Genomic DNA, 11,868 nt, shown 5'->3' on the forward strand with positions numbered 1-11,868 from the left:
CACCTCCTTCCACTCTCATCCATCCATCCTGCCCTCTCTCATGGCGCTCTCTTTCCCCTCCATCTTCTTGCATGGCCCACCGCCATTGCCATTACCTCCTCTTCTGTTTTTTTCCACCCCCCCATCCCCACAACCCCTCCTCCTGCCGCCTCTAAAGCGCCACTCCGCAGCCTCTTCACAAATTACAATCGCTCAGGGTTTAGGCAATTGGCACAAATGGCGGGGCTGCATGTAAGGATTGGAAAGGGGAGGGGTGGGGGCTGCAGGGGGAGCCTTGGGTGAGAGGGTGGCAGGGACTGGGGGCGGGGGGGGGGGGGGGGTACTGGAATTAAATTACCAATTCAATGGCTGAAGCGGCGCGTGACAGCGACGAGGCGTGGACATAAGATGGTGATGAGGCCGCAAGGATGCACAACTTTGCCTCCGGCGTGCCAAGATTTGGTCTACAAAATACTTTATGCACTTTAAATCGCAATATTTTTTTTATTGCGTTAGTAGATTTGGGCCAGCACTCGCTCCCTGTGTAAAGAAATTGGCTTTGGGAGCATCAAGATTTAAATGAAAAAAAAAAAAAAAGGAAGAAGAAGAAAAAGAACTCAAGGCCATCTCAGCGGTACTTGGGTCCGGTGCGTTTGGAGATGCTCACTCAAACTTGGTACCGATCACTTCCTCTCACCATTTATTCATAACCGTCAACTTGTACAACAGGAATCAACACAACAATAGGGCATGAACCCGCAAAGCGAAGAACAAAGTCCACAGTATTCTGGGAAACGTGCACTTGCTTTGCATACGTGTCATATGATTCATGTGATGGCTCCTCTTGCTAGTTTTTCATGACAAAAAAAAAAGCACCTTGCATAATCGCAATCAACAGAAGGTCTCGAAAAAAAATTATGCGCAACTTGCAGTCATCCAGTGCTGTTGAGCTACGTCTCCCCCAGACGTTGACCTCATCCCTCGTGACATCAACAATTTAATCGGCCTCCGTAAACCTTGGACCGCAGACTACTTCGGGGGTTTTATGGGTGTGCCCCCCCCCCCGCCCCCAAAAAAAGCCACATGCATTGAAATGTGTGTTTGTGTTTGAGTGTTTGTTGTTGTTGTTACATTGTGGTTTCGCGACGGCCAACCGACAACAACACCAACCAGGCACTCCGTTGATTGTTTTTTTTTTTTTTTGGGGGGGGGGTCGCAAATTAGCATGCGAGCAGCGGCGCGGCGCATTTAGCACTTTGCGATTGAGTTCAGCGGGGGCCTCGCCCAGAAGGTCCCTGGAGGCGACGTCGGCGGCGGTACAGGCGGCGCTGTGGGCGGGAACGGGCTGTCAAAATTAGATAATAAAGCACCGCGGCGCTGGCGGATAAATGCGTGCGAGAGGGCATCCATCTTGCAAAAGCGTGGCTGCCGGAGAGGATGCTGCTAAATGACAGTGTGCGCGTGCGTGTGTGTGTGTGTGTGTACATGCGTGTATGTGTGTGTGTGTGCGCATCGGGGGAACCAATGAGAAGCCAACTTTTCGTTGCAGCAAAGCTCTCGCTCTAAAATCCCACACAGAATTATGATTCGAGTGTTTATGCAGGAAGCAAGGAAGACAAGAATGAGAGTGGGGGGGGGGGGGTCTGTCAGGGTTGAAGAAGAGCAGAGATGGATAAAGAGCGGGAAAGAAGAAGACCAAGGACGAGAAGAGCGGCGGCACAGATTGAGGGATGACGGCCGGAAATTAAATGTCGACGGGGCACTTAACCTTTCCCTAATAATGTGAGCTCTGCTGAACCAGCACGGCTGCTTGATGTTTCGTCAATACTCCTAATTAATGTGCGGCCCGACGTCGTTTTGACAGTATTTATACAAAATGGACGAGTGGGGGGGAGCGGGGAACGATCGATAAATATTCACCCATTTCTCTCGGTGGGCTGGTGGTGACTTTAGTTCTCATTTGATGATTTGACGCTCTCGCTTCATTTAAAAAGTATTAAAAACACTTATAGCGTGATATTCTTTGGATGATTTGTTCGTTCCGTTTTCTCATGGCAATGGAAAATCCAGGAACGAAAAAGCGACTCGTTTTTCAGAATTCGATTTTTGGCTCCGATCAAACATGCAAAATTGAGAAATTGGCGTTTTGTTTGGCCTCCAGCTAATCTACCAACTCCAATTCCATTGAGGTTGGGAAGTTTTGTAAAACATAAATCAAAAACAGAACATGCTTTGTCAGTCTTTTTCAACCTGTATCAACTGAATACAAGACAAGATGCTGGAAATTTTGTGCAAATATTCACTCATTTTGAATTTGATGTGTGTAACACGTTCCAAAGACGTTTACGACGGTGTTACGTCACCTTTCCTCTTAAAAAAGACTCAATAAGCGCTCGGGAACTGAGGACATGTGGTGAAGTGTTGTAAGTGGAATTCCCCCTTCTTAGTCGATGTACAACTTCAGTTCCTCAACAGTCTTCGTTGTGGAATTTTGCACTTCATAATGGACGGCACATTTTCAATGGGATACATGTCTGGACTGCTGGCAGGCTTGCACTCTTTTCCTATGAAGTCACGCTTGTTTTACCACACACAAAATGGGATTTGGCTTTGTCTTGCTGAAATAAGCCGGGACAAGCCTGAAAAAAACGTTACTCGGATGGCAGCACATGACGCTCCGAAACGTATATAGCAGCAACTTTACACTGCTAACAACCCGGATGGTCGTTTTCCTCTTTGTCCCGGATGACACGACATCCATTATTTCCAAAAAACAATTTCAAATGTGGACTCGTCAGACCACCGCACACTTTTTCACAAAGAAAGTTAATTCTTGGCAGCGGAGGAAGGCAAACCCCGATCGGCTGCTTCTCAACATAAGTCTACTCACGAGGCCACGCCCACTACTTGACCACTCATCAAAACAGGAACATTATGGTTCTGACAGGAATTACACCCGAAAAATCTTTTATTTGTTTACACTCTCTTTTATGTTTTGAAACAGTAGAGTGCTAATTTTGCCCATTAAGACACAACCCCCCCCCCCCCCCGCCCCCAATTATTACATATTACAATAATTCGAAGTACCATTGCATTCGTTTCATCTTTTAAGTCTTGCAGTATTTCCCTCCCGAAAAAAATGCGGAAAGGGAACTCGCGCACCATGACAGAAACAACCCCAAATCCTCCATCCCCACCTCCCCCCACTAAATTGCTGGTGGCCTCTTGTCCCTCCATTTGCAACTTTGTTTTTCCCGTGCTTGGCGCGGCCCGCGTCGTCAATAACGGAATAGCGATTCATCATTTAATTATGATTTGACAAATGCTCGCGCCTCCTCGCCGGTCGGCGTCCCTCCTCCCTTTCAATTCACCGCTCTGCCAAACTGTCACGCGCTGCCCTCGTGGGATTAATTCGAGCTGTCTGTCTTTGTGAGGCTGCCGGCGCTCTGTTGGGGGTAGTGTGTGGTGGGGGGGTGGGGGGGGGCAACACTGTCAACGAGCACACGGCTGACACTTCCACCGAGGACGCAACGCTCGCCCGCCCCTGACGCACTTGTTATTGTTTTCACCTTAACCCCTTCACTACCTGCCCCCCCTCCCACCTCATCTGGTGTTCATGTCGATAGTGGGGGGAGGGGCACCGATGATCATGCGCGATGTAGCGGGGAACACTCGGACTGAAATGACTTCAAAAACAGTTATTCAGTGGATAATTGCAATTTACCATTTCGAAATGACCTGTCCTCCACCATTCGCTGAAAACTCACCTATTTGCTGTCTTTGTATTCTTGCTGTACTGTTGTAAGATGCAACCAGATGGCACCAGAGCAGGCTATTTCTGTACACGGTTTCATTTACAGTGGACCTCAGCGCATTTGCAGTTGGGCACCCGTGGATTCACCCATTCATAGTTTTTTTGTTTATTTGTTAGGGGGGGTTCTATTTTTTATTTTTTTTTAATACCTTTGATTTTTAAAATTTGATATTGCGAGGGGGGGAACACGGCGGAAACACAGTGGAAAATGCTGAGTGATGATTTATCGCGTTTTTTTGTTTTATAATTTTTGGGGGTGGTTTTCCCAAAAAAATTATGGGTTAAAAAAAAAAGTGAAAATATTTCAAACATGACCACCACCCCCCACCCAAAATGGGTTTCTTTTGTATTTGTTTTTGGTTCTTTTTTTTCAAAAAATAATTCATGGGTTAAAAACATTTTGAAAACATTTCAAACATGACCACCACCCCCACCCAAAATTTAAAAAAAAAACGATTGTTGCCATTTTTTCCTCTTTGTGGAAAAGTTGAAAAACGATGAAAAGACAAAATATTGTACGATATCAAATGTGCCCGTGATTGATATCGTTTTTGATGGAAGCAGTGAGAGACAGTAGTTTGATTCGTGGATGGAGGGACAAACCCCATTTCACATCGAAAAATGATTGGTGGAGATTTAGCATTGTTTTTTTCAAGAAGGGGAAAAACACAATCAAACATTACCACCACCCCCATACAACAACAACTCTTGTAAAGTGAAACAAATACGAAAGGACAATCTAATGTAAAAGAATAAAATATCATGCCTTTAATCTCATATCTTTACGATTACACGTGTTAAGTAACCAAAAAGAAGACGTCTTTTATCTGCCAATCAATTGGTTATCAAAATTTTCACCTGGCAAATATTGGAATATGCAATCAATCTCCAAAAAATCCCTTTGTTTGGGCACGAGTAGAAACACGTGAACAAACTAAACAAAGAGCAGGGCTGCGAATATTTAGGAGAAAAAATGTACCCAGCGTCTGGCTTTGCTAGCATCACATAAAGAGAATCCCACTCTAGCTTGTAGCGCACAACATCAACAACCCCCCCCCCCCTGTCAAAATCGTCAAATCAATAAAAGCGAGCTCGCAATCTGCGGGCGTTCAGACGCAAAATTTGGCAGTGGATGCAAAAAAAAAAAAGTCAGACAGATAAAACCTCAGACCCCTGGCGCTCGCGCTAATGGGCGGCCATTAAAACAAGGCGCATTGGAGGTAAGCCGGAGCGCCCGTGCAGTCAAATCCTGCAGGCCTTCGCCCCAGCTGGAGCGATAAGGTTTAATACCAGCCACACCGCCTGGCCTTATCTTCCCCGCTGATGGAGAGAGGAGGAAGGGGGGGGGGGGGGGAGTGGGATGAGGGACAAAAACAAGTGTCTTGCAGGGACCGCGGCTGGCTGCGTGCGTGCATGCGTCCTCCCGCCGTTGGCATAGAAACTAATCCACGTTCACATTTAGCACCTGACTCGTTTATTTCCACCCTGGCGCTATTCGGGGGAGGCGGGCGGAGGGGGGGGGGGGGGGTGGCGGTGAGAGCTTTCTCCTGCTCATAATGAGGCCCAGAGGAGGTAAGGGCGGGCCGCGTGGTCGGAGGGTGGTGGTGGTGGGGGGGGGGGGGGGGGGGATCAGGCTGACACCCTCAGCCTCGGACGTGTGATTGCTTTGCTCGGGAAGGCCGAGTTGTTTGGCATGGCCGTGGTTTGCGGGGTTACGGCAAGGTTGTGCCTTTTAAAAGGACGGTTTGGCTTGTGTCTTTTTGTGAAGCGTTTATATTTGGGATGGAGTCTTACCTGACAACCCCCCCCCCCCCGCCCCCTCCCACAAAAAAGAAAGAAAAAAAACACTTTGAAAATGTCCTGATGTGATGTTTGCAAAAACGTGTTTGGTTCATTAAAGACTGAAGACTCAATGGCGATGAGAAGACAACAAACTTTAAAAAAAATAAAAATAAAAAAACCTGGGTGGCTCACCAAAGCCAAAACGGATTTGCCGGTTCACAAAAACTTGGACGTGAGGTTGACGGGAGACTTTAGCATTTGATTGTTTCATCGACATTTATAAAAGAAAGTTAGCTTTATTCTTAGTTTGCGCTAAATCAGGGGTGCCCAACTAGTCGATTGCGATGAATCGGTAGCGCAGACTGGTCCCAAGTTTCTAACAGTGGTTCGATGGATGCAGTCATCGGAATGTGTGACGTCAGGTTTCAAAGTAGGGTTTTAAGTTAGGGCTAATGTTGTTAAACTGGGGTTTTAAACAAAGGTTAGAGTTTCAAATTAGGGTTTTAAAAATAATCGTTTTTAATTAAAGTTAATGTTTCAAAGTCAGGTTTTCATTTTAATTGCAAACTTCTCCATTGTGAGACAAATAAAAGTTTTCTTATCTTAAACGAGCTGAGATTTTTACATTAGGTTTTCAAACTTGGGTTAGGGTTTCAAATTAGGGTTTTAAACAAGGGGGTATGTTTTCAAAGAGGTTTTTAAACTTCGGGTAGGGTTTCAAAGTAGCGTTTTACATTAAGGTTGGGGGTTCAAATTAATGGTTTCAAACTAGGGTTCGGGTTTCAAAGTAGGGTTTGGTTCTAAAAATGATCTTCAATTGTTCACTTCTTTGACACATTGACAAATCGTCATCAACCAAAATCGTCTTTACGGTGAACAAAAACCTATGAAGAAACTTTTGTTGGATGATTTAACTTTGATGCGGACCGATTTTTGGGGAGATTTTTTTTTTCCCACTAATATCACGTCAAGTGATGGCCAATCAGACAGCTCTGATGTCATCGCTAATTTGCCCGCTGTGATTCGGAGCATGCTGTGATGTCGTGTTTACGAGCCCCAAAGTCACCGTTTTGTCTCGTTGACATTTCCCAGGGAGAAATTGTGAATGTCAACCTGGCACAGGATCCAATCTATAAAATTTATGTCATAATTTCTGTTCACACAATCGGAGAAGCCAAAAAAAACAATTGACAAATGTGGTGAAGGGATGTCACGGAGGAAAAAGTCGACCCCCCCCCCCCCTTGATCAAATGACAGGGAGGGGCTGCAATGGTTTTTCTTGTTTGTTTGTTTTTAATCCCATTTTTAATTGGTGATGAATGAAATTCCCTTCAAACCAGCTGGAGCCGACGCACATGCCTGCCGGGGAGCAAAGTAACGTACCGTATTTTCACGACCATTCGACGCACCGTATGGTTGGGCGCAGTCTCATTAATGGGTGCTATTTCTGTATTTTACACATAGACAAAACGCACTGTATTATTGGGCGCAATTTTAAAGTGGTAAAACATACACCAGCTTAAACATACGGCATGCATGCGCGCACGCTAAAAACACGTTAGCTTGTAGCATACGGTAGCATGCCAAGACATACAGATACAAGCTAAAAACACGTTTTTAAAAAGGCAACGAAGCAAAACGGAGTTCCGTTGTATTTTATTTAGCCATCGTACAATGTACTCACGTTTTTCGATCAATCATCACCCAGAAATCCATCAAAGTCCTCATCCTCTGCATCAGAATTGAACAATTGTGCAAGTACCGGTAATCCATCAAAAACGCCGTGTTTCCTCTCGTTGTCAGTCACTCTTATTGCCATGTGGCTCCACAGAAATGATGCCGGCTTTGCCAAAAACTCGAACAACAGTGCAAGCAAACACGTTCGTCCAAGCAGCCACAATCCATTCGCAAATTGTGGCGTAACTCGCCCGGCGCTGCCTCTCACTCTTTGTAAAGTTGTGTTTGCCATCGATCATTCATTGTTCCCATGCCGCTCGCAACTTTACTTTGAACGCCCGGTTGATGCCGATGTCCAGCGGTTGGAGTTCTTTAGTCAAGCCTCCGGGAATAACGGCAAGCTCAGAGTTCATCTGCTTGACTTGGTTTTTCACCGCTGCTGTGAGATGGGCACGCATGCCAAAAGCATAACCGATGGCTTGAAGTTTGAACTGAGCTTCGTAGGCGTGTCTCTTTGTAGAATTTATTTTCGGGGGTTCTTAGAAACCAAAACCGAAGTTGTTTTGCAACAATGCACATAGCCACACTCTATACAGGTGTTGGTACCTGCTTGTAGCATCACTTTAGCGTCCACTTACACGCCCACCCTTCACTGATTGGCGGACTGCTTCCCCGCATGCCTGTCACTCACGTCTGCCTTTTCTCTCTCTTTCTCTCCATATATGTATATATACACGCCCACCCTTCACTGATTGGCCGACTTCTTTGCCGCATGCCTGTCCACAGTCACTTCCGCCTTTTCTCTATATAAACAGCGTGTCGGCTGTCAGTAAGGTTTTGGAACTCAGCGCATAGACAAGACGCTCCGCATCATAAGGCGTCCTGTCCATTTTGGAGACAATTTTAGACTTTTAATGGCGCCTTATAGTCGTGAAAATACGGTAACTTTTTTTTTTTTTGCTTTATTTTAACTTTTCACTTGTGGAAAAAAAAAAAACTTGTGTCATTGAACAGGCAAATCCAATCAAATCTGATGTCAATTCGAAACTCTTGACTAGACTAAAGTGTCGAAAAGTGCATTTGGTCTAGGTTTTTGTTATGATACGCTGCGATGTCTAATTTCCAGGCCTGAACGCATTTACTCATCATTTTGGCTGGCCGCCATTTCCGAGGCGAGGGCAAATTGCGATTGTCCCCCCCGCACCCTGCTGGCACGGCATCCCCCGCCGTCAAGTCCGTTGGAAACGTTTTATTTATTTAATTATTATTATTATTTTTTTTTTTTTTTTTGTGCGCCCGACACGCTAAGCCGCAATATGGCGCGCAGACAGCCATTTTGGCAGCGGCAGAATGCGACGGCGGCGTGAAAGCGGCCCGATTTCACGTCGTGTTTGCGCAAGCGCCGCCGCTGCTGCTGCCTGACGGGCTTAGCAAGGTGTTTATTCGCCCCCACCTCCCTTGACGTGGGACGCGCTCTCGCGTCACTCCTTTTATTTCCCCCGATGGCGAACCCCCCCCCCCCAACCCCGCCTCCCCTCCTCGCCACACAATCTCAGTCTGCCGTGACATTAGTCAATGAGCTGGAAGGAGGAGGAGGCTGCTGGAGAGCCATCTCGCTTTATCCTCTTTCCACACCCCATGTGTGTGTGTGTGTGTGTGTGTGTGTGTGTGTGTGTGTGTGTGTGTGTGTGTGTGTGTGTGTGTGTGTGTGTGTGCGCGTGCGCGCTCCCACAATAGCCTCTTAAAGGCCTTGGGAGGATGTGTTAGCGTGCAAGGCTTTTCCCCGTAGCCGTCCTTCAACTCCCCCTCGCTTGCGTGTCTTTCCAAGATCTTGTTGTTTCCCGTGCTGCCAATGTCACAGCCCCTTGTGTCTAATTAGGGACTCCCCCCCCCCCTTACCACCCCTCCACTCCCCGCCCCCAGCATCATTCAATTAGCGCCACACACCTTTCACCCACCTCAAAAAAAGCCCTTTGCAACCTTTCGGCACAAGGAGCAGGTATAAAAGGTGTTCTGAGGACAGCGCAGACAATGGATGACCTTTTGAGGAACTATTCCATGCTCCTATATGTCTCCTATGTGCCCAACCTCCGGTCCCTGGACTGGAACCGGTCTGCACAGATATATTAAAAAAAAATCACACACACAAACAAACATATTTATTAATTCATTTATTTTATTCCGTTTTTTTCTGTGACAGAGCAGACTCGTCGCAATCAAGGTCTGCGTTAACAGCCCCCCACCCACAAAGGCGATTGGATTCCGATTGCAAATATACTGTACACGTTCCTTGCAAAAAAATAAAATCTCGTCTGGATTTAAAGTAGGGTTTGTGTTCTGGGTCGAGAGGTTCAAAGTAGGGTTTCAAACTAGGGTTGGCTTTTCGTAGTCTGAAACCCTAACCCTAGCATGAAACCAAAGTAGGGTTTCATACGAGGGCTAGGGTTTCAAAGTAGCGTTTCAAAGTAGGGTTAGGGTTTCAAATTAGGCTTTCAAACTCGGGCTGGCGTTTCAAAGTAGGGTTTCATACTCGGGTTAGGGTTTCAAATTAGAGTTTCAAACTAGGGTTAGGTTTTCAAGATAGGGTTTTAAACTAGGATTGGGATTTCAAAGTAGGGTTTCAAACTAGGGCTAGCGTTTCAAAGTAGGGTTTCATACTAAAGTTAAGGTTTCAAATTAGGGTTTCACACTAGTGTTAGGCTTTCAAGCTAGGGTTTAAAACTAGGGTTGGGGTTTCAAAGCAGGGTTTCATACGAGGGGTAGGGTTCCAAAGTAGGGTTTTAAAATAGGGCAAGTGGTTCAAAGTAGGGTTTCAAACTAGGGTTAGAGTTTCAAAATAGGATCTCAAACTAGGTTTATGGTTTCCAAGTATGGTATCGAACTGAGGTTAACGTTTCAAAGTAGGGGTTTGAACTCTGGTTGTGGTTTGAAATCCGGGTTTCTAACAAGATTAGGGTTTCAATTTAGATACCTTAGTGTGACTTATAGTTAACGATGACTTACCTGTTGTGATAAAGTTTGATGTCAACGCCGTTTCAGTAAATTGAGGATGGCAGAACTTGCAGTGTTTTCTTTTGCACGTTGTTTTCAAAATGAAGTCGCGGGGAAAGGGTGGTTAAGATGTGGAATTGGGGGGGGGGGGGGGGGCTAGTGACACATTATTTGAACATATTTGCTGTCTTACTAAGTGCGATAAATGAAGTTGAAGAATAACAGATCAGTACTGGTCTAGACAGAAGATCCCAAGTACGCTCAATTCCAGACCGAGACATGAGCTTTCCAAATTATGACGCAAATAATTTGAATTGAAGTAACTGAGTTACTTTTTCCCCCAAGGTAACTATGGCAACACTGTTCATCACACTGCCGTTCCGTCTGCCACGTTGTTGCTGTCAAGCTTTAATTTGACCTTGGAAAAGGTGCAATAAATACAGAGGGGGGATGTTGCCGTTTCTCAAGGGGCCGCTAACATTCGGGAGGCCAGCGAGCGTGTTGTCAGCGGTGCGTGATTAGGGACTAATGAGGAGGCGGGATGCACGGCCGTCGCGCCGCCAAAACGGAAAGACAAACGAGCGTGCGGCCGTGATGTCGCCGCTTTAAGTACCTGCGATGGCGGTCGGCGGGGGACGGGGGAGGGCTGGAGTTTGTCTGTGTGTGTGTGTGTGTGTGTGCGTACACGCGTGTGTTGGAGAGGGTGAGAAAGCGCCATCATCATTTCGCCTTGCAGCGAGGCACTTAACCCCCAGCTGCCCTGATGGAGCGGCCCGTCGAGCTGACCAGCTCACTCGCCTTTGCGGGACAAATTCACCCCCCCCCCCCCTTCTTAAAACGCAGTTCAGGTTTTAGTCTGGCAGTTCACAACAAAGCCTTTTTCAACACCCAACAACTAATCGACGGTAAAATGTGGTCGTGGTTGTAGTTAATGAAGTGGTGCCTTGATGCAAGAGTTGAATTTGACCACCCTTGTAACTCTCAAATGGTCCGTCAGCATTGAAATGCATGTGCTTGTTAAACTGATGGGTCAAAAGTAACCCAGTTTGGGTGAAATAACCAACCTAGCGCTGGGTCCAAAATGGACGAAGTCAATGCTGTTTTGTTTTGTTTTTTTAAGCATTAAACTTGAACCGGGCGGACCGGTGGTCCAGTGGTTAGCGCGTCGACCTCACAGTGCAGAGGTACTGGTTCAATCCCAGCTCCATGTGTGGAGTTTGCATGTTCTCCCCGGTGTGAGTGCGAGCGCAAATTGTCTGTGTGCCCTGCGATTGGCTGGCGACCGGTTCAAGGTGTCCGCCGCCTACTGCCCCAAGAGGGCTGGGATAAGGTCCAGCACCCCCCGCCACCATTGTGAGGATAAAGCAGATCGGAAAATGAATGAATGTACATGAACTTGAATCCAAAAAAACTGTTCAAAATGGCGACTCGCTTCATCTTTTCAGCCTGCCCAACTCCAGTCTTCAACTCAATCTGTTGGGTCAAAAAAAACTTAACCGAGCCTTGAGAAAAGTAACCCAATCTGCCCACAATCCGGAGATACCCAGCGATTGGGTTAGGGAAACTACCCGGTGTGTGGGAAATGCCATCAATGCGTTCCAGCAACTCCATAAAACACGCACACG

General features: G+C 46.5%; 1 long non-coding RNA gene across 1 annotated transcript in view; it reads left to right on the forward strand.

The window, feature by feature from the left end:
• LOC147199947 (uncharacterized) overlaps positions 1-11,868 on the forward strand; it is a 36,125-nt gene that overhangs the window by 17,393 nt on the left and 6,864 nt on the right. The gene's annotated exons all lie outside the window — the stretch shown is intronic.

The sequence above is a fragment of the Hippocampus guttulatus genome, chromosome 9, assembly GCF_054856545.1.
Source record: "Hippocampus guttulatus isolate MCC_2025c chromosome 9, RoL_Hgut_1.0, whole genome shotgun sequence".
Lineage (NCBI taxonomy): Eukaryota > Metazoa > Chordata > Actinopteri > Syngnathiformes > Syngnathidae > Hippocampus > Hippocampus guttulatus.